Raw genomic sequence first — 22,889 nt, 5'->3', positions numbered from 1 at the left:
GATCACCTGAGTTCAGGAGTTCGAGATCAGCCTGGCCAACATGGTGAAACCCCGGCTACTAAAAATACAAACATTAACCAGGCATGGTGGCAGGTGCCTGTAATCCCAGCTACTTGGGAAGCTGAGGCAGGAGAATGGCTTGAACCTAGGAAGCAGAGATTGCAGTAAGCTGAGATCATGCCACTGCACTCCAGCCTGGCAACAGAGTGAGACTCCATCTCAAAATAATAATAATAATAAATAAATAAGAAATTTTTTTAAAAAAGGGACTCTGGATGACTAGCACTTGAAACCAATGAGAACATTCTGGATGTCTGAAAAAACCTTTTGAAATTTCTACTCCTATTCAAAATGTAAGAATAAGAAACATGAATGCCTCTTTTCCCCTAGTGATGGTGATACTAAATGTGATATACCAATATTCTATATTCCATGCTATTTTTAAAGTAAAAATACTGATGTTTTTCAGTATCCTAATATTTAAAATACTGATATTTAAGATATCAGTATCTGAATATTTAAGTGTGGCATTAACAAATATGAGGTCCAGAATCGTTTATATCTTTTTTTTTTTTTGAGATGGAGTCTCACTCTGTTGCCCAGGCTGGAATGTAGTGGCGCAATCTCAGCTCACTGCAACCTCTACCCCCTGGGTTCAAGTGATTCTCATGCCTCAGCTGAGATTACAGGCACCCACCACCACACCTGGCTAATTTTTTTTGTATTTTTAGTAGAGATGGGGTTTCATCATATTGGCCAGGTTGGTCTCAAACTCCTGACCTCAGGTGATCTGCCCACCTCAGCCACTCAAAGTGCTGGGATTACAGGTGTGAGCTACTGTGCCTGGCCCAGAATTGTTTCTATGTTGAAACACATCCAGTGAGTTACCCACAGCATTAAGAGTTCACCTGGGCTCACACCTTCCCAGCTGAAAGCCCTTCCAGTGCCTCCAGTGCTTTTCTTCCCAATTCTGGGATTAATTGTGAGGCTGGCATTTTCTCTTTGGCTCATTTATCCCCCTAAATTCAGCCCCAGTTTCTGGCACCTGATGGAGTCACCTTAAATTCAGAGGTGAAGGCGGGGGACAGAAAACCTCAGGCCTGGCCCTGATCCTCTTGCTGGTAGAATAAACAGTCATAGGAACCATATCTTGGCTTTTCATAAAATGTTGATATTTTGGAATTTATTTCACATATTTTGCAATATTTTAATACAATTTTAAAAATATTTTCATTGAAATTACTATTCTCTTTTTAGAATATTAAAAAATTCCTCCCAGAATATGCTCCTTTTTCTCTCTCTAAAAACTTCTTTATGTTAGCAATAAAAACAACAAATAGAAGAGATACATTTATTAAACACTTGAAAATGTCCTGCTGTTACATCTTAAGACTCATTAGGGGTGAAGCAGGATTTTTAAAACCCTGGGTGTTGCACCTATTTCCCATGTGTATTTACTTATTTGAGCAGTCAAATAAATTCCACTTCCAAATGTGGAGGTGACTTAGGGTTGGATCCCTTTCCTGCCCTTCTGATACAGTTAGGCATTGTTCCTCACCTAAATCTCATTTTGAATTGTAATCCCTATAATCCCCACAGGTCAAGGGAGAGACCAGGTGGAGACAATTGGATCGTGATGGCATCCTCCATGCTGTTCTCGTGATAGTGAGTGAGTTCGCACAAGATTTGATGGTTTTATAAAGGGCTCTTTCCACTTTGCTTGGCACTTCTTCCTGCTGTCTTGTGAAGAAGAGACCTTGCTTCCCCTTCACCTTCCACCATGATTGTAAGTTTCCTGAGACCTCCCCAGCCATGCTGAACTGTGAGTCAATTAAACCTCTTTCCTTTATAAATTTCCCAGCCGGGGCAGTTCTTTATAGCAGTATGAAAATGGACTAATACATCCTCTCTTCCGAAAGACTTTCCCTAGATGCTCAGCACACCTGCTAAGGCTCTCCAATGTGTTGACATTAGAGCAGCCTTGTCCAATAGAGCTTTCTAAGGTGATGGAATGTTCTGTGTCTGCACCATTCAGTACGGCAGCCACTAGCCACGTGTGGCTATTGAGCACTTGAAATGTGGCCAGTGTGACTGAGGAACTGAATTGTTTTTAGCTTTAATTAAGTGTAAATAGCCACACATAGCTAGTGGCCAGCATACTGGACAGATCAGATTTAGAACCTCTTCTTTCTGCCACTGTTGACTCTGACAAAAGAGTCATAGAGGAGGAATGGACTTCTCCCTTTCTACTGGGGCAGACCGCAGAATACTTGGGCTTCAAAGGCCGCTTCCCTCTGCTCCCCAGGGCTTTCCCCACTGGCTTTAGAGGAGTGACTGAGGGTTAGAAGGAAGAACCAGGATTTTGTCTACATATGTGTGAGTTCAGTCTCTTTTTTTCCAGTATCTTATTTTAAAGGCCACCTGAGTGGCCTTTAAAGTATCAATAACAAGCTGGGATCATAACAGTCCTATCCATGCTGTTTTCTAAATTATTGTTTATAGCTTCTTTAATTCTCCATGAAGATGATGAGTCTGCAGACAATCTTTTTGCAAAGAACAAAAAGCAGAAATCTCCCCATAAATTACCAGTACCCAAATGAGATGCCTTCTACCACACAGCCCATTCTGCTCACATGCATTGTTTTGTTGGGGGAGCCTTTTCTTCCCCACTTTTTTGGTGAGTTGCCACCACTTTGTTCTACAGGATCGAGAATGTTGATTCTCATATTGTACCTTGTGCCATCTCTTCCTGAACCTTATTGATGTTTCAAAGCAAAACGGCCATTTACCCCTCTCCTACAGATTTCTGTTAATGAGGCGTGCACAGGTGAACAAGGTGTTTGTATGAAGAAATAAACCCACTAAATAAAAATTATATGAAGACACAAGGCTGGGAGAAAAGGCATACTTGTGTGTGTGTGCCTGCGTGTGCCGTAGAGCTGCCTGTCAAAGCTTTCCTCCCATGTACAAAAATAGAAATAGGGAAATTAGAATGAAAAATAAGGGCAATTGGGTTTAGAGTAGCCGCTTAAAATTTGTGCTGTTTCCAGGCCTTTAGCAGAGCTCCAGCCATTTACAGGGAGGCACAGCGGTAACATTTCAGTGCCCTTCTGCTCAGGAAAGACAACCACATAGTTCTCCTGTCCTCACCTTCACACACTACACATCTCAGTGTCAACTCGCCATCACTGTGTTCCCAGGCACAGTCGCTGCAACATTAGGAGGGCGGCATTTCAGCAAGCATTTGTTTTTGGGGAGGGGGTAGTGGTAATTACCAGCACATGATTATTTTATTTTGTCTGAATTATTTACGATGGAAGGAAGCAGTTTGGAAGGAAGGGGATATTAGGGAATGAGTTCATCCCACTTGCATTGATTCTACCCAGAGCAAGAAGAGCAAGCCTATTAAGAAGAAAAATCACTTCCGTTTCTTCCTCTTTCCTCTCGCACCCCCAAGTCTTAGAAATAAATAAATAATGCAAAGAAAAGCCCTGGGTGGCTGCATGGGAGGGGCCAGTGGCTGGGTGTCCATGGCCTTCATTGAGGGCTCGTTTCCATTATTACATCGGGTCTCGGGCTAGAGCATTCAGTGGTTCAATTCTTGGTCCCTGGCGCTCATCTTGCGCGTTGGTGCATAATGAACACCATGTATGGATTGAAATCCGATTTACAGGATGTTCAGTTATGGAACCTATAATCAGGAGAGGTGGGTTTTAATCCCAGAGGTGCTTTTCCCTTATTGTTTTTTAAATTTAAGATTTATAGCTCTCCAACTTCCAAAAGAACTTGTGGATGGTTTATAGCGGCAAAAGTGGTGAATGAGGGACCCTTGAGGAGAAAACAGAAGAGAAGCCATCTGAAGGAAGCAGGATGTGTTGATGCTTCCAGGCACCAGAGTGATTGTAACATTTGGGTAATAGGCTCACTGTTGTTTTGGGCTTCCATTTCTTTGCCAAATAGGGAAAGGAAACCCACCTCCTGCTGTGTGAAGTCATAGGTAGAGTAATGTTTGTGAGAAGAGGCATCCATATCATTTTGGCATGATATTGCATTCCTATATTTAGAAAAAAAATGTCAATAGAGGCAGAACATCTCATGACTTAACCCTACTGCATATCCCTAAAGAGAAATACAGAATATTGCCCTGGCACACTGAAGGTGAGAAGCTGAGGCTGCAAGTGCCACCTGAGAGAAATGGGGGTGCTTTTCTTTATTTTTTTCTTCAATGAAGAACTTTTAACGTATTTACCAGCTCATAATATATGTGAATTTTAAGACTTTGCAATAGAATGGATGTCTATGTATCTACCCACCTAAATTAAGAAATATGTAATTACTGGCCAGGTGCAGTGGTTCATGCCTGTAATCCCAGCACTTTGGGAGGCCAAGGCGGGTGGATTACCTGAGGTCAGGAATTCGAGACCAGCCTCACCAACATGATGAAACCTTGTCTCTACTAAAAATACGAAAAGCAGCTGGGTATGGTGGCAGGTGCCTGAAATCCCAGCTACTTGGGAGGCTGAGGCAGGAGAATCGCTTGAACTTGGGAGGCGAAGGTTGCAGTGAACTGAGATCATACCATTGCATGCCAGTCTGGGCGACAGAGCAAGACTCTAAAAAAAAAAAAAGAAAAAATTACTACCATTAAGATTCCAATAATATCCTTCTTAGTCCCACGATAACCACTATCATAATTTTGTGCATATCATTCTGCTTTTTAAAAACAAGTTTTGCATGTGTTTGGACCATATGTAATCGAATTATACCAATATAATTCTATGAATTGCTTTTCTTCACCTAATATTATGTTGTGAGATTTGTTCAAGTTAATACTTATAACCTATTTTATTCATTGTCACTATGATTTGCTATTTGTTGTATAATTACTCTAAGACTTAATCCATTCTTTTACTGATGATCATCTAGATGTGTCCATTTTTAAAATTACAAACCACATTGCTATGAATATTCTAATATAAATGTCTTTTGGTACACAGATCTAGGAGTTTCTCCATGGTATTTGCCTGAGAGTAGCATTGCTCGCTCATAAGAAAGGAGTGTCTTCAGTTTTGTTAGATCTTGTCAAGATCTTAGTCCAATCTGTATTTCCAACAGTAACATTTATGAAGGAGCTCAAGAATTTTTTATCAACTATGAGCTGATTCAGCTCTTCACAACTAAGAGGAAAAGTTAACAGGAAAGAGAGACTGCATGGCTAACAGAAATCCTCAGACAACAGTGATGGTGGTGATGATTACCACAGTCAGGATGACATAATGATGATTACCTTAATGGCAATGACAAGAGCAAGGACAACAAACCCATAGTGCTTAATGTGTGCCAGGCGCTGTTCTGAACACTTCACACATCTGGCACAGTGCCTGGCACATAGTAAAGACTCATTCAATCTTTACAATTACTCTGGGAGATTTGTACTATAATCTCTACTTAGCAGGTAAAGAAACTGAAACACAAAGAGGTTGAGAAACTTGCCTAAGTTATGGCTGATACATGTGGAAGCTAGAATTTGAGTGGTTGCTCTGAACCACATGCTTCATTAAAAAATTTGATTTTTCTTAGCATTACCATTCATGAACTTTATTTTTTAATGTTATTTTCTTTTTATTTGACAAATGGTAATTCTATACATTTATGGGGTTCAGTACAGTATTTGGATACACCTATACATTGTCCTTGCGTCATTTTAGCCACTCACTTATAAGTTCACTCTAAACACGCCAGTAATAAGGGCAGCTGCGTGATTGATGGATGACTGGTTACTCTGTCATTTGAAGGGTGGGACTTACCTTTCTAATCATTCTGTTTATTACACACTCCATTTTACAGCTCTCTTCACTGAGGGGTTTGATTGTATTTAGATTTCATCAGAATTTGGTTCTTAAGAAGTAAGGGAAAAGCATTCTTTCTTGGATAGCGTGGAATTTGGATGACCACTTTGGCTAATGTAAAAAAAAGTGTGAGGTGTTTTTAAACCAAAGCTTCTCAAATCCTAACTTAACATAACCTACCTGAAATCAATGTTATGGCTATTGGCACTTGACAAGACTGGAAGAGAAATAACTGTAACAGCTCATCTTCACATAGCTAATGATAGGTACCACTGTTTTTTGGGCGAAGTGATGGGGAAGGATATTGACTATTTCAAAAATTGTTCAAAATTACTAAAATATAACATAATAATATTATCATAGGCATATAGGCATAACTATTTTTGTCATGGAAACATCAGCAGAAATGGAGAACTATACATATATTTATACCTTAGGATCAATAAAACTATATTTTTTGGTCCAAATTATTCAGATTAGTTATTTATGCAGTAACTCCAATCCACAATTTTCCTCTTCCCTTTTTGTCTGTATAGACATACATTTGAACAGGGTAGAAAAGTGGTGTTACTAAAACTTAATACTTGGAACCTTTCTTTATGATATGTCTTTAAAAGTAAACACATTATGATGATTAATAGCAATGTTCTCAGCATAATAATTTGTTTGTTTAAAACAGGAATATTTACATGAAAACTCAATACAAAGTCCAAATCATTAAGCTCTTCCTAAGCCACAGCAGGCATATTTCATGCTGAAATATGGCATTTTAATATTGAAAGAAAAAAAGAAAGTCTTTAAAGATTTGGCCTAAAGAGTAAATTCCAAAATGGGAAGCAACACTTGCCCTGTAATGAGATGTAAATCATAACTCTGACATTTGTCTTCTCCTGGTGAATTCAATTCCTCATAGAAGCACAGAGAGGGAAAGAAAATACTGGAAGTGAGAGTAATAAAGTCAATACAGCAGGCTTCACATGTATAAATGACACTTTCTTCACAACATTTAGAGAGTAACGGGCAGACCTAAGACATATTCTGCTTTTCTAAGAATATTACTGACTCTAAGGATTTCATCAATGTATTTACTGTCTCAGATCTCACCAGTGGGAGGATTACTGGGCTTCGGGACAGCCCCCTTTAAAAAGGCAACTGTTTTAGAGACTGTTAAGAAGCAATGGGCCATTTACACGTGAGCACAAATTGGTTTAATCAGATGTTTTTCCTTTTGGCAGCCAACTGGGAGGGTCTACATTGAGGGATCCAGAGTTCTGAGTTTAGGGGCTGAAATAATTGTGGAAAGGGAAGTGAGGGGTGAGTGACACAGAGGTGAGGGGCTAGAGCAACCATGAAGATGCTGAGCTCATGGAGAGAAATGTGAACATTGTTGAAAGAAGGTGAAGAATGAGCTGGGAAGACAAATTTGGCTTACTTAAAAATGTGCCGGCATCACCTGATTCTAGGCTGTTACTATTTCTCTTAACGTTAAATTGGTTTTGGTGAGCTAATATGGTACTCAAATATGACTTGAAATTTGTTTTTATGGAAAAATGCATTCAGAATGTACTAGATTGACTAACTGGCTCCAATTCTTTACTCCTTTGCTTTAGCCTCAATTGAGCAGAGTGTATTTTCCTGACCCTTGTCTTTGGCTCATCTCTGAAACTTGTTTTGGCCAACCACATGTGGGCGAAAATGTGCCAGTCCCGATCTCAGGCCTTAAGAGGCTTTGTCTTTCTCTGCTTGCCCTCTTGTCCTCTTTTGTGTTTCTGCCGTCTCCATGAGCTAAACTTTCCATAGGTAGCTGTTACCCCTTAAGCGGACCTGCAACTTGAAGCAGAGCTGTGAAGCCCAGCACCAGCTTAAATAAGTTGATCTCCAGCCTATGTGCAGATATGTGAGAATAAATCATAGTTGTTTTAAGTCACTGTTTTTGAGATCATTTGTTACATAGCATCTTTGTGGTCATAACTAACTGTTACATGGAGTTCTAAAGAACTCTCTTACAAGTGAACTCTTGGACTATAACCTGTTGGTAAGTTGGGATTTTCCTGCATTTCAACAAGATCACTACTCTCTTTTTAATGAGAATTTTTGTCTATTTTTTATTTAGTTTCAGCCCACAGTTAAGATAAGGGCATAATTTGTTACTTGATAAGATAAATGTTAACAGAGTATGGCTTGTACCTACAGATAAGCACTCATAGCTATTGCATATAGCGATGGTTTTCAGCTGACTCTCTGAAATTCTAGGGCCTCCAGGGAGTTCTTGTAAAGGCTACCTTGGGCTGGGAGTTCCTGCCTCCTCTCCTTCACCTAGCTTCAGCCATAGCAGAGCTTTTTATTTGTTTTGTATACTGGGCTTCCTTGTAAGATTTTGTCTAATTAAAAGGCTGAAATAAGTTGAAAACCTACAGTGAACCCCTCACTTTTCTTGGCTCCCATGGTCTTCCACACATGGGCATGCTATCCTTTTTGCCTAGCTAGCTAGATCTTTCTTTCCACTTCTCTGTAAAGCTCCTATCCATTCTTCCATACTTCTTCCTTCAAAAGATGGGACCTAATTGCCATCCCTTAAGTGTGGGCTGTACTTAGTAACTTTTAATGAGTAGAATGTGCAGGAAGTGATGGTATCTGATGTCCAAGATTTGGAGGACATTAGGCCATAAAAGGCATTGTGGCATCTCTCTGTCTCTCTCTCTTTCTCTCTCTCTGTCTCTTTCTTACTCATTAAGCATTATGGGTTTACTCATTCTGGGAAAAGCCAGTTGACATTTCATGAAAACACTCAAGCAGCCCCATGGAAAAGTCTACATGAGAGGAACTGAGCCCTCCTGCTAACAGCCATGTGAGTGATTTTAATTGCAACCTCATGTGAAACCTTAAGCCAGCTCTTGAATTCTTGATCCACAGAAACTGTGAGGGAAAAAAAAGAGTTCGTTGTTTTAAGTTGCTATGTTTTGTAGTAATTTATTATGCAACAATATATAACCAATATGATAACTACTAAAAAGATTATTTTTGATGATGTCTTCTGAAATGCCTGAGTGTTAGTAATTTTCTTCTTTTTTATTGCCCTTAATATGTACCTTGTTTGCAGGATTTATTCCACTGCATTTTCTATTTACATATCTTTCTACTCCATTAGGCTATGAGATATTTGTATTCTCAGATATCTGGTACAGTTCTTGGCATCTTATATATTGGATAAAGAATGAAAAAAATAGCTACTGTACAAGTTGTAAAAAATCATTCAGGGAAGAATAAGAAAGACAAAAGATAAAAAATAGCCATCTCCATCTCTGCCGAAGTAATTCTCAGTTTTGACCAGAGATTATAAATAAGCAGAAAATCCTCAAATAGAGTCAGTGCTGTATTTTTCGTAATGAGAGAGTAATGATTTTTTTCACCTGGGGAACCAAGGGAAGGCCACCCATTGTAGGTGGTCCTCAAGGACAGACCTTGTGTGCCTTCTCTTAACAGATGACATCAAGTGTCTACTTAAACGATCTGCTTGAGAAAATTCCCTGCTTCCAGAGGCCATTCATTACTCCATGGTTATTCTTTAAGAGCCTCTATGTGTTAGTTTTATTTATTTATTTATTTATTTATTTATTATTATTATTTGAGATAGAGTCTTGCTCTGTCACCCAGGCTGGAGTGCAGTGGCGCAATCTCGGCTCACTGCAACCTCTGCCTCCCAGGTTCAAGTGATTTTCCTGCCTCAGTCTCCGGAGTAGCTGGGATTACAGGCGCACACCACCACACCCGGCTTATTTTTGTATTTTTAGTAGAGATGGGGTTTCACCATGTTGCTCAGGCTAGTCTTGAACTCCTGACTTCGTGATCTGCCTGCCTTGGCCTCCCAAAGTGCTGGGATTACAGGCATGAGCCATTGCTCCCAGCCTCTTAGTTCTATTTAATTACGGTGTGGTACAGACTGAAGAAGGAATGGAAATACTGTGTGGAGGGAGGCATGAGAAAAGAAAGTGTGGGGCTTCAAGAGGGAACAGGAAATAGTTCAGTTTAGGTAAAGGTCAGGGTATGCAGGGTGTAGTGGGATATGGGATGCAAGGCTGGCAATGGCCTATTGTGAAGGCCAAGGCATTTTTTTTTTCTCTGTGTTTTATCCCCTATAATTAGGAAGGAAGTGTTTCTGTGGGTTTTTTGCTGGGGTAGTCATTTTATACTGATGGAGACAATTTTGACAAGGCTGCAACTAACACAAAGTCATGATAATATTGTTGAATAACCATCTCAGCATCATTTTGTTGAAGAGCTCTTGTTTACCTGTAAAGTTTCTGAGCACATGGGAAATTTTTAATTCATGTATCATCTTTGATTTTTGTAGAAGATACAGAAGACCTATTTTTAGTGTGTGCCTTGCCTTTGCTGAAGGCTGTAGCTGGGAAGGCGTATGTAAACTGCATGATCCTGATCAGAGCCCCTTACCCACTCTGGTCCCCACCCTGGATGATCAAATCCAACCGGCACCAAACCCTGGGACACCCAACCCATCGTCTGGTCTGAGCTAATCAGACTCTCTCTTGTGGGAAGTTGAGAAACTGAGAAAGATGAGGATGGCTTTAGAACTGAAAGAGCATGCCAAATTAGCCCACATTGAATGCAGAGAAAGGTGGTTAAAAGACAGAGGTGAAGAGAGAAGAAGAAAAGCATGGCAGAGGTGAAATACACATAGAATCACCCTGGTTTCTGGTTTTCCAATTCCAATTTTAGTTCCAATTTGGTCTGCATATAATTTGTTTCCTATCTATTGCTAATCCACTGCAGGATTTCCTGCTGTATGGTAACAGTAAAATCTTCCACACTTAAGCTTATTGGAGTGGATTACTTTTTCTTGCATCCACACATGACCTTTCTAAAGTAATGCTGAGTTTGAAAATAAAGCCATTGGTTCTCAAGAGACTGTTGGGCTGAAGGGAGTAATGTCAGCTCATTAGTTTGGGTGCTAAACCAACTTCCACCCATGAAGAAAGAGGGAGGCATGGAGAGCTTCAGTTTATTAGTGGGAACTCTGGGAAACAAGGTGTGGGAAGTAGAAAAGTTTCCTTTCTTGTTAAAGAATAAATCATAAATGTGCTAATAACTCTTTGTTAAGCCCTATCCTATGTAGCTGTTAGACGTGTCATGATTACAGGCACATAGTACATTCTATGTCCTTGTACTTTAACAAAGATATCTGTGCTGGATGTGCTCACAGGCATGTCCCAGCTCTCCTTTGCTTTTACCTGTTTAGGAAAGTTTTAAGTTGTTAGCCAATCAGGTTTTAGTTTAGATTGTAAGGTCTGGCTCCAGCCAACCAAGATCAGACACAGCAGTAAGGGTGACCCCAAATGCATAAGGGATAAATATGTCTGCTTTCCTTTGTTCATTGTACTTTCATGGTAAAATGGCTAGTGAGAGTACCCCTCCTGCAGTCCAGGAAGTAAAAAATTGCATTGCTAAAAAATCCTTTGTCTCAGTGCTAATTTTTTCTTTGCGGCACCAAGCATCTGTTTCCAACACAAGGTAGCAAGTACAACTTGACCAATGTTGGAAGAGATTCTACCTCTCGATATGATCAGTGATGGGCTATAGATCTCAGCAGTCACTATGGTCAGTCACTATGGTCACTGCTGACCACAGCTGAGAACATTTTGGCAAAAATCTGAGGTGAGTAACTATAGTGACTACATATTCTACTCATGAAGAAGAATAAAAAATTAAGAGTTACATATCTGTATTATTGAGCTAAGAGTTACATATATATATAATGCCCATGTTATATATTATAAATATTATTTATATATATGTAACTCTTAATTTTTTATTCCTCTTTGCAATAAAATCCCATCGTTGAAGAAAAGTCATTGCCATTCCTTCAAGCGTCTGATGAAATCTAAAGCTCTCTTTGTACTAACTGCAAGATTTAATCAGGAGGGGATAATATGAATGTATCTACCATAATGAATTTCAAGTATTACCACCTGCAGACATTGTCAGTAAGTGAATTTCTAGGGTATGCAACTTGTAATTGAAAATCTTTATGTTTTAGTTCCACCTGTCATTTTTCTAATTCTATTCAAAGAATGTCTGTTATAATAATATATTTTCTATCAAAAGTTATGCTTTAGTAGGGGTGTATATCATTAGAAATTAGCAATTTCAACATGTCGGTGATTTGGGATTTTTTGGAATCATTTGCTGTTTTTCAGAGTTGTTGAAATTATATGAAGGACCTTCATTCTGATACATAATAAATTTAGTAAGTATGAGGTGGCAATGAGAAATGTTATTTTAAAGTCATTTTCCTGTGAAATCCTAAGAATCTTCTTTAGACAGACATGCAGCTGGAAATAGCAGGGACTAAACCAACAGGGGCTGGAGACCTGGGGATTTTCTTTGCACTTTTTCTGGGAAGCAGCTCTGCTCTTCTGCCATTCACCTACCCATCTGTGGGAATTCTCTTCTTCAAGTACAGAGGCTAATGGCAGCATAATGAAGTTTTGCTTATCCTCTCTCTTGCTAGATTTCTTTGAGCACGAAAATTTTACAAGAAACAACCAAACTGAACCACAAAAAGGCATTGATATTATGGGATTGCATCAATAGCATTGGCGGTTTCATTTCCATTCACTTATCAGACGTATTTACTTCTCAGATATTTCCTTAACCGGAATTGACTGTACTATAATTGCCTATTTCTTTGGTCCATTGGCTGTTAACCTTGAAGTGACTGGGGTAGGGCTGGCGAGGCCTTCCCTGTCAGGCCTGACCTCTCACTATGCTGGAGAGAGCGCTGCCATGACAACGGCGACAGATGTCAGCTAAGCAATGTGCACCCTAGAAAGACTCCTGTATTGAGAAAATCGATCTTGTAATGGTGCCACGGAGCACATTCGCTGAACTGCCAAGTGTTCTAGACTTAATCATTTATTTCATCTAGCAGAGAGAAGAAAACATAAAAGAAATGAAATGAATTTGACCTCTGTCTTTTGAGTGACTTTAGTGCTACACTGAATTCTAGCAAGTGCCTCTTATGAATTTTAAAAAATTGCATTAGGAATAACATTTTGAAGTGAAATGACTCTTGTAATGCCAACCCTCCAGAAACATGTTATTTCAAATGTCAGATACCTAATAGTCATTTGCTATTTTCTGTGTATGTCTGGGGGTTAGCTCTGTCTTGAGTATGTTTCAGGCAAATTATCATGAAGAAATCGGGAATGAAGCGAACCAGAGCCTGCTGCTTGGGGTTTCTCCCTTTTTCTTAGCATAAGGCGTCTTCCTTTGTGCTGATCATCACAGAGATTAGCAAGTAGCATAAGCAACGTTTCATATTGACAGCTTTTGAATCCCTCTCAATTTTAGAGTCTTCCTATAGAAAGCTTGTTCTTGTCTCTGTCTCCAGAGTGAAGTTTGTCTCCCTGACAGTTAATCCTAGACAGCCTTCCATCGCCTTGATAGGCTTGTCATTCATGCCTTGACATCTCTCATTCATCTGAGTCTGGCCTGCTGGATATGCAAATGATAGGAGGACTGAAAATCATAATCCCTCAGCCGTGATGGCTAGTATGTCAATGTCATTATTCTTGGAACAAGCCATTTTGTGAGTAGCTGGGGAGTGGTGGGAGTCGCTAAGCGAGGGAAGGCAGCATGCACTTATGACCTTTTCATGGCCCAGGTCAGAACTAGATTTTTTAAAAAGCAAACGCCCAAACCGAGAGAAACCCCTGAAGCCTAAAGATTGTAGACAACTCTCTCTGATAACCTTGCCTGTATAAGTAAATATCATTGAGAGTGATTATAGTGAAAAGGATCTCTTAAGATTTTCAATGCGATATGTCTGTCTCTTGTGCTGTGGGATATTTTATTGCATTTTTGCCCTCAAGTGGAGCTGACAGGAGCCAAGCTTGTAATTTAAATCAATAAGAACCCTTTACCATGGCCATAAAATACTTGGCTAAACCTTTGAAGTGGCCACAGTTGAATGCACAGTGAACACAGTATAAATGTTCCTTAAGATGTATTGTATGAGACCACTGCTAAAACAGCATTCAAAGGAACTGGCCTTAAGCATCTTTTGTGACTGATGGGAGAGGGTCCCAAATGCTTTTGATCATTTACATGCCGCTCCAAACAGCCCACTTAATTGGCATGTGACCCTGCTGCAGCCTTCTGTTTTCTCCTCAGACCTTTCCGCTGTCTCTTTGGTGGGGTTTCTGGAATCTGGGTCTCCTTCTAAACCAATAATCCGCATCTGACATGCTGTTGTGTCAGTTGCTCCTGTTCATTTCCACTGCAGCAGGGGAAAATAGAACAAAGGCCAGTTGTTCAAACCCATCCTAGGAGCACCGCACAGGCAGTTCAGCAGCGCTGGCTGGGAAGTGTTCTTTGTGTGACAGCGAAGGCTGAGGTTGCAGCTTACCTGATGGTTTCTCTTGAAAAGGCTTGTTTTTGGAGTGGTGGCGTTCAGAGAGCTGTCAGACTTGAAAAGGCGGCATTTGCCTCCACTCTGCTTTGCTCTGCTGCCTCCCACGTCCTCATTGTGTGCCTGGCCCTTCCTCTGGTGCCTTTGCCTTTTTCCTGTGAGGATGGGCGGATGGGTGGATGGATGTTACCCTATTCTTGTCCTCTGTGTCTCTGTCTCTGTTTGTCCCTCACTCTTTGTGTCTCTCTTGCTCTCAGATTCCAAAATCTTCCCCAATTCTATAAAAACAGTAAATGGTGATCGTCTGAATTTGGAATCTGGCCATGAGGCAGTCTTGTGTGAGGGACCTCTGGGCGGCACCTGCTCCCCTGGGTGGGAGTGTTGGCAGTTGTTACGCCAAATGCACAGGTTCAAGCCTGGGCGCAGTCACTCCTTTCTAGAATCATGGGCCAAATACCTTTCCTGACTGCTGCCTCATAGAAGCCCTGTCTTCCTGGTGAAGGCATCAAAGATAGGCCACTCTCTACTTTATTGAATAGATTACAACCTTCCCTGTGGTTCCCGTGTCTTGAGATGGCACCTACAAGTGCTAAGCAGATGGACACATGTCCTGTGTGGCCTTTTCTTTTAGGGAAGGCACTTTCTGAAGGGCCCATCTGAACTCAGGTCTGACTCCCCTAGGGGGCCACATGTCATGTATGTTTGCTGCACATTTTATTGCCTGGCCTCTGCAAGCCCAAGACGATTTGGTGATTCTTGATATTTCAGCTGATGTTTACAAGATTCATTTTGCCCTTTTGTGAAAACAGAGTAGACGGGGCCTTAAAAACACATTATTTTGTGTTTATAAAGTTAATGTATATAAATGGCATTTAAAAACATGTGTATGGGTAAATGATTATAGCCAAAATCAGATTTTAAGGACATATCAACAAGATTCAGTGTTTAGGTCCTAATTTGAACAAACTAACTGAAAAGATATGTAATATATATTTAAATAACTGGTGACGTTTGCCTACAACTGGTTATTAGATAATTGACAAAATACTACAGGAAGGAAAGGCATGGATAAAAATCACGCTGGCAAGCAATGATAATTGTAAGTGTCCAGTACGTTCTTCTCTCTATTTTTCTCTATGTTTCTAAATACTCTGTATTGCAAAGTTAGAAGAAGTTAGTGTGCCAGCTCAGGAGTGCCTGATCACTACACTTATACCTCTTGTTCAGTATAATTGTATTTCTGTGGGCCTTACCTGTTTGCCTGACATGCTGTGCTTTTGCTTCCCATGTAAATTCTACCTTGCACTGAGGCTGGTTCTGTTTGAATGCTGTCTATGCCTGTGGCCTGAACTTTAGCATTTAGCATGGAATTTCTGCCTACCTGGTCTTCCCATCCAGACTGTAAACTTCTTGAAAGCAGGACCGTTTCTTACCTTTCAGTGCTTCCTACCTATAATTGTGCAGTGTGAGGCTCAGAGTAGGAATGAATCGGGCTAGGCTAGACTGTGCTGTGGTAACATATAAGCCTTGAAATCTCAGCAATGTTATGCAGAAAACGTTCATTTCTTGTTCCTGTAAAGTTGGATGTGTGTTGGGCATCTCTGTCCCATCTTGCAGCTATGCTCTCAGGAGTGGGTGGCTTTCAGAGAGATCACAGTGGGGGAAGAGAGAGAGATGAGGTCCACCAACAGGTTGTATTTTGACTGCCTTTGCCTAGAAATAACCTACGAACTTCTCCCACAGTCTATAGGCTGGAATGAGTCATGAGACCCCTAACAGCAAGGCAGGCTGGGAAATGAGGAAAGCATGTGGCTATTTGGTGAGCATAAATTATTTCTACACTGCTTCTTACCCCATGTGCATATTGTCTCATGAATTTCAACATGAGATAATGCCCAGGGAAGAAGGCCTTTGGTCATCTATACAGAATAAGAAAATGACAACCAGACTATTTCCTTTCCTTTTTTTTTTTTTTTTTTTTTTGCCATGCCAGTGGGTTATTTCCTATATAGATGGAACCCTGTCTCTGGTTAATGGCAAGATTCCAGAGGGCTTCATGACCACTGTTCAGGTAGCCTGGCTTTGTGCCTGTGACAGTTAGAGTCAAAGGCACAGGAATTATCACCTGTCTCTATCTGAAAATGTTATAGCCTGACCCTGTCAGGGTGCTGCCAAGCTGGAGGTGCTCCCAGAATAGAGGGGTACACTGTGACTGGGGCTCACATGGTTAAAATAGTAATAACCAGAAAAATGGAGCATCAGGCCACTGCAAGAAAAGAAGGGCACAACTACATTATGGGGAAGTTCCTTCCTCAGGCAAAGTTTAAAATGTTTTATTTAAGGAAAGGACACCACTAGCCAAATAGAGGAAAATGTAGACTCTCAAGCCAGGAGCATATCCCACATGTGATATACTAATGATCATCAGCCAAATTTAGTGATTGAGTAGGTGCTAAGGGGTATTTGCCTGTAGATAAATGGTCGATGTGAACAGGCGTTGCCTCAGTCTGCCTGTCTCCCTCCCCTTCTGCCTGTGGGTGGGGCAGGTTTCCTTAGTAGAGCCTGTGGTACTGCAGCCTTCTGGGGCTGGCAGTGAAGGGACTTCCTTGCAGAGCCACATGTGGGATGCTGGTCTGAGAGTCTTCTAGAAATAATAGGCAGCCCCTGAAGGGCATTAAGTGGAGGGTGACCTGACCCTGGTTGCTTCCTTTTTATTATTTAGTTTTTTGAGACAGAGTCTCACTCCCTCACCCAGGCTGGAGTGCAGTGGCGCGACCTTGGCTCACCGCAACCTCTGCCTCCTGGGTTCAAGTGATTCTCGTGTCTCAGCCTCCCGAATAGCTGGGATTACAGGTGTGAGCAACCATGCCAGGCTAATTTTTGTGTTTTTAGTAGAGACAGGGTTTTACCATGTTGTCCAGGCTGGTCTCGAACTCCTGGCCTCAAGTGATCTGCCTGCCTCGGCCTCCCAAAGTGCTGGGATTACAGGTGTGAGCCACCACACTTGGCCCCTGGGTTGCTTCTTTGAAGAATCCACGTGGCTGTGTTCTGAGGATGAGCTGCAGAGGCATATTGAAGCAAGCAGGACCATCTAGGAGGTCACTGAGAGACCAAAGGGTGGCTGCAACGTTGGGAAAAGCTGGATGGGTTACTCTGTGTTTGGCCATGAGCAATAACCATCTTCTCCGCCTCTCCCCCAGATGTCTAGGCCCAGGCACACTGGTCCCCTGTTAGTTCATTTCTCCCTCAGGGCCTTTGCACCCAATGTGCCCTTTGCTAGAACAACGCCCCCACTCCCAGTCTACAACTACTTACCCTTCATTCTCAGCTCCTACATCACTTCCTCAAAAAGCCTCTAGACGGCCGGGCGCGGTGGCTCAAGCCTGTAATCCCAGCACTTTGGGAGGCCGAGGTGGGTGGATCACGAGGTCAAGAGATCGAGACCATCCTGGTCAACATGGTGAAACCCCGTCTCTACTAATACAAAAAATTAGCTGGGCATGGTGGCGCGTGCCTGTAATCCCAGCTACTCAGGAGGCTGAGGCAGGAGAATTGCCTGAACCCAGGAGGCGGAGGTTGCGGTGAGCCGAGATCGCGCCATTGCACTCCAGCCTGGGTAACAAGAGCGAAACTCCGTCTCAAAAAAAAAAAAAAAAAAAAAAAAAAAAAGCCTCTAGACAAGCCCCTTCCAGATAGGCCAGGCTCCTCATTCACAATTGATTATATAATGTCTGTTTCTTCCATTAAAATGGAAGTTTCTTGAATTCAGGGATTGTGTTTGTCATAATCACATTAAAAAACTACTTTAAAAGGATAACAGAGCATGCTGCCTTGTACATAGTAGGTCCTTAATGAATACTTTTTGAATGAAGTATGCTAAGTATTTTCTTACAGTGTGCTGTCAAACCCTCCTTACAATCTTGCAACCCCATTTTATGGATGAGTAAACTGTGGCTCCACGAACACAAAGCAGGGGAGTGGTAGACCCAGGATTTGCATCAGTCCGTGTAGCAGCAAAGCCCTCATTCTTTCTATTACAGCAGAAATAAATGAGGTTACTTTATTCAAACAATGTAATTCAGATTAGGCCAAAGCCAGAACACTATGAATTCTTTTTATTTCACGGGCTCCAACCTACTGAGATCAATTTAACTCATGTAGCATTTATGGGATGCCATGAACTTATTCACTATGTTAAATAGGAGGGCAAGAAAGGGACAGAGCTGAGCTTCAGGGAAATGCCTGTGGTGAGCTGGATACAGAGGATCTCAGAAGGAGAAGAAGCCGTGTGCTTCCCAGAGGAGTAGGCTGGCCCAGAGCCCAGGTCATTGAGTCATGAGGAATGGCCTTCGGGGGTGGGAAGGGGCTGCTGTCTCTTGACTCTTGCTGAGGTTGGTAAAACATTTAGGCTGGCTGCTTAATGGAAAGAGTTTGGCGTTAGAGCCACCCTTTGCTACTTTCCAGCTGAGTAACATTGGGCAGGCTACTTGCACTCTCCAAATCCCAGTTTCCTCATCTGTAAAATGAAGATAATGATACTTACTTCACAGGGTTGTGGTGAAGAATTTATGGGAAAATGCATAAAAAGCCCCATGCTCATTGCCTGGCATATGCTATTAGCTGATGTCTGTAACCATCCTAGGGGGCCCTCTGTAGACAGACTGAACTGGGAGAGGATCACAAAGTGGAGTATTCAGAAAGTCAGCAACCAAGAATATTAGAACAGTGCTTCTTGGGTGAGGTGAAATTTATGTAATACAAATTAACTATTTTAAACTACAACCCAGTGGCATTTAGTACATTCACAATGTGTGCAACCCCTACTTGTATCTAGTTCTGAAACATTTTCACCATCCCCAAAGGAAACCATATACCCAATGTACAGTCCCTCCCTGTTTCCCCGACTCCTCAGCTCCTAGCAACCATCAGTCTGCATTCTGACTCTGTGGATTTACCTGCTCTGAATGTTTCATATACATAGAATTGACTTGGGGGTTCTTCCTCATTTTGTAACATGTATCAGAATTCCATTCATTTTTATGTCTGAGTAATATTCCATTGTAGGTACATATCACGTTTTGTTTATCCATTTATCCCTAGATGGATATTTGGATTGTTTCCACCTTTTGGCTATTGTGAATAATGCTGCTCTGAACATTTGTGTACAACTATTTGCTTAAGCACCTACTTTTGATTCTTTCGGGTGTATACCCAGGAATGGAATTGTTGGGTCCTATGGTAATTTTATATCTAACTTTTTGAGAAACCACCTAATTGATTTTCAAAGCAGCTACACCATTGTGCACATTCTCACCAGCAATGCAAAGAATTCCGATTTCTCCATTCTCACCAACACTTACTTTTTGTTTATTTTTGATTATAGCCATCCTTGTGGGTGTGAAGTGGTATCTCATTGCATGTTTTTTGCCTTTTCTTCATTGTGGTTTTGATTTGCATTTTCCCCCACCCCACCTTGATTTTTTAAATTTGGAAGAGTTGTTTGGTCTATGGCTTCTTCGAATCCTTAGACTATCCCTGATGGCTTATGTGCAAAAGAGGTTTCTGTGGGGAAAAAGGCCCTCTTGTACAACTCTGGTAGAATTTTAAATTAGTACAAAGTCTGTGGAAGGTCATTTGGCACACTCCCCATTGAAATTACAAATGCATACACCCTTTGATCCAGCAGTTCCAAGTCTATGAATCTGCCTTATGGATATACTCCCATATGAACAAAATGATGTATCTATAAGGTTATTCATTGCAACATTATTTATAATAGCAACAGATGGGAAACAAAATAAATGCCCCTCAACCGGGAGCTGGTTAAACAAATTTTGGCACAGCCATACAATGGGATCCAGTATAGCTGTGAAAATGATGGAGACACCTCTTTGTGTGCTGGTGTAGAGGGAATCCCAAGACACATTTTTAAGTAGAAAAGGAAATCAAGATGTAGAACAGTGTATAAATAGTCTGCCCTTCATATAAAAATGGGAGAAAAACAATATGTGTGTGTATATATGTGTGCATATATAAAGGCATGTATTTCCTTGAATATTCATGAAATACTTGGTAGAAAGGAAATTGGTGGTGGGAGACAAGAGTGAGAAGGACAATTTTTACTGTATATCCTCTTGTGCCTTTGGAATTTCAACTTCTGTAAATATATTTTCTGTTCAAAAACTAAATTAAATTAAAATGAAGACAACTCAAACACCTAGAGATTTCATTAATTTGGGCTCTGATAGATCTGATTTTATGGTGATTTCAATAGGACATGGACTCTAAGCTTTGCTGCACAAAGTGATGCCAGGGATAAGGTTGCAAAACAGATAATTCAAGATCTCGTCCCTCTCCCTTCAACTCAGTCCTGGCTGCAGCCTTAGCTCACTGACTTGATCACAATTTGAACTTGAGTCAGGCTTCCTGAGTAACTTCCCACAGTGCCCCCTTGACCTGGCTCTGAGAGTCCTGCCCTTGGGCTTGCCCCCAACAAATGGTTGGGGACTAGGGTGTGCAGAGGAGCAGATACAGCCCTAGGCACTGGAAAGAACCTATGTCCAAAGTAAGTCTTTGAACTTGAGGTTGGGCACTCAGTGGCACCAAGTTATCCAAGAGCTCCGAGTAGATCAGATGGCAGAGGAACAAGTCTTAGCTCTGTCACTTTCATGGACAGTATCTTTGGGCAAATTACCACACCCCTCTGAATCATTTCTCATCTCCAAATGGGGCCAATACATGCAGGGTTGTTGCATGTAGATGGTGAGATGTTAAGAGGGCTTTTCTTTTCCTTTTTTTCTCCCTGAGCTAGGATCCTGCTGTGTTGTCCAGGCTGGAGGGCGGTGAGTAGTAAAATCTTAGATCACTACCACCTCTAACAGGGCTCAAGTGATTTTTCTGCCTTAGCCTCCTGAGTAGCTGGGACTATGGGCATGTGCCACCATGCCTGGCTGATTTTTAAATTTTTTGTGGAGATAAAAGTCTCACTATGTTGCCCCAGCTGAAGAGGGCTTTCTTAATACAAACCCTGTAAAATGCTGCAAAAATGTAAAGGTTATCTTGAAAGTCACTGTGAAAAGTCCACATTGGTTAAACATCCCCAATGTGCTTTCTATGTTTGAGAACTAGAGAGATGACAAAGAAGGATAATAGATTCTCCATGCTTCAAGAGCTTTGAGGGCTCATAGGCTAGAGAGAGAGGCGGTTGTGAAGACAATTAATTGCAGCAGAGTGCTAAGTATAGAACAGAATCGAACACCAGGTGTAGGGCTGTGGGGAGGGGGAAGGCATAACTGCACCTGGGGACTCAGCAAAAGCTTATGAGACCAGACGATGTTAGGGGTGAGTCGTGAAAGGGAAGTAGGAGGTTGCTAGGCGTGTAGGGGGCATTCCGGGTGGAGGAAACAGTCTATGAAAAGGCAAGATGGGAAAAAGGATAGAGTGTTTATGGGCAACTCCAAGCAACTGGCTGCTGCAGAGCTTGGGGTATGTGGGTGGGAGCTGAGGTTGAAAAGGGATGAACAGGTCATATCTTGGAGACCTCTTTTATGGAATAGGTTACAACTAAATGATGCAGTAAGAAATAAAACAAAAATAAGTAAATATGGCAAGCAATCCTTTTACAGATCCCTCTCTCAGACTTAAGGTACTAAAAGACACTGAGCTTCCAGATTTTTGACTCCTGACTCCCTGTGAGATGCACCGGGCGTGAGCTTTGGGCACACCCTTGTGAGGAACTCCAGCCAGCAGTCCTGGACTTTGAGCCATCCCAGGCCAGACTGCAGATGATTCCAGCTCCTAGTCATGGAGTCACGCTAGGCTTTGGGCATTTCCTGTTGAGATCCTGGATGAGCCATCCTCACTCTGCCCATTAAATTATCCCTGGAATCTGTGAGCACAGGCAGTTGTTGTCTCCCAAGATGAAGTCACTGATGTAGAACAGGGAAAGGGCCGCACGTTGAGGAAAGCTGCCCCAGGGAAGAGGATCATCTGTCCAGGGCATGTCCCAAGGTCATATGATTCATGCTGCTGCCACTGGCCTTTCCAAAACCCAGACGCCATCAGGCCACTCCTGTGATTTAAAAGCTGCAGCAGGTCCTTTCTGGCTTCAGAATCTAGCTCAGTCCATTGCTCAGGTTATTTGCAGCCCAGCCCTGTTACTCTCCCCAGCAGCTCCACATCCGTGCCTCTTTGCTGCTGGGGGAATGCGTGCACCTCATTCAGGTCGGTCAATCCCAGCCTGTCCTAACAGCTGTGGGCAGAGGAATAGCCTCCTCCTCTAGGCTTGCTCAGCACTTTCCTTTCTTAGAGCTCTTTTCAGATGTTCATTTTTTGTGTCCATACTTTGGCAAGACTGTGATTTCCTGGAGGGTAGGGACCATGTCTGACTCATGTCTGTAGTCTCCGAGCCCAGCTCTGTGTCCAGTTCAGTAAATGTTTTAGATGATTGAATGGATGTCTGGGAGGAAGGGAGTGTGCTCCCCAGCAAATCCCTGAGTGAATGTTTTCCAGGAAGAGTGGTGAGTCAGGAGTGGTCTGTAAGTGCTGTCCTCTACTGCCTTTTCTTCTGCTGCTTTTCTTTCATTGTCTCTCTCTTGCATTGCTCCTCT

General features: G+C 41.8%; 1 protein-coding gene across 1 annotated transcript in view; it reads left to right on the top strand.

The window, feature by feature from the left end:
• Positions 1 to 22,889, top strand: part of LOC105714011 (uncharacterized) — a 92,297-nt gene that overhangs the window by 23,885 nt on the left and 45,523 nt on the right. The window contains exon 4 of the mRNA XM_064380320.1: positions 1,600 to 1,669. The gene's annotated coding sequence lies outside the window, so the exon portion shown is untranslated. The remainder of the gene's footprint in view (positions 1 to 1,599; positions 1,670 to 22,889) is intronic.

This window comes from Aotus nancymaae, unplaced genomic scaffold, assembly GCF_030222135.1.
Source record: "Aotus nancymaae isolate 86718 unplaced genomic scaffold, 86718_ANA_hifiasm-v0.15.2.pri h1tg000025l, whole genome shotgun sequence".
Lineage (NCBI taxonomy): Eukaryota > Metazoa > Chordata > Mammalia > Primates > Aotidae > Aotus > Aotus nancymaae.
Note: the sequence above shows the minus strand (reverse complement) of the source record. Positions and strands in the feature narration are given on the sequence as shown.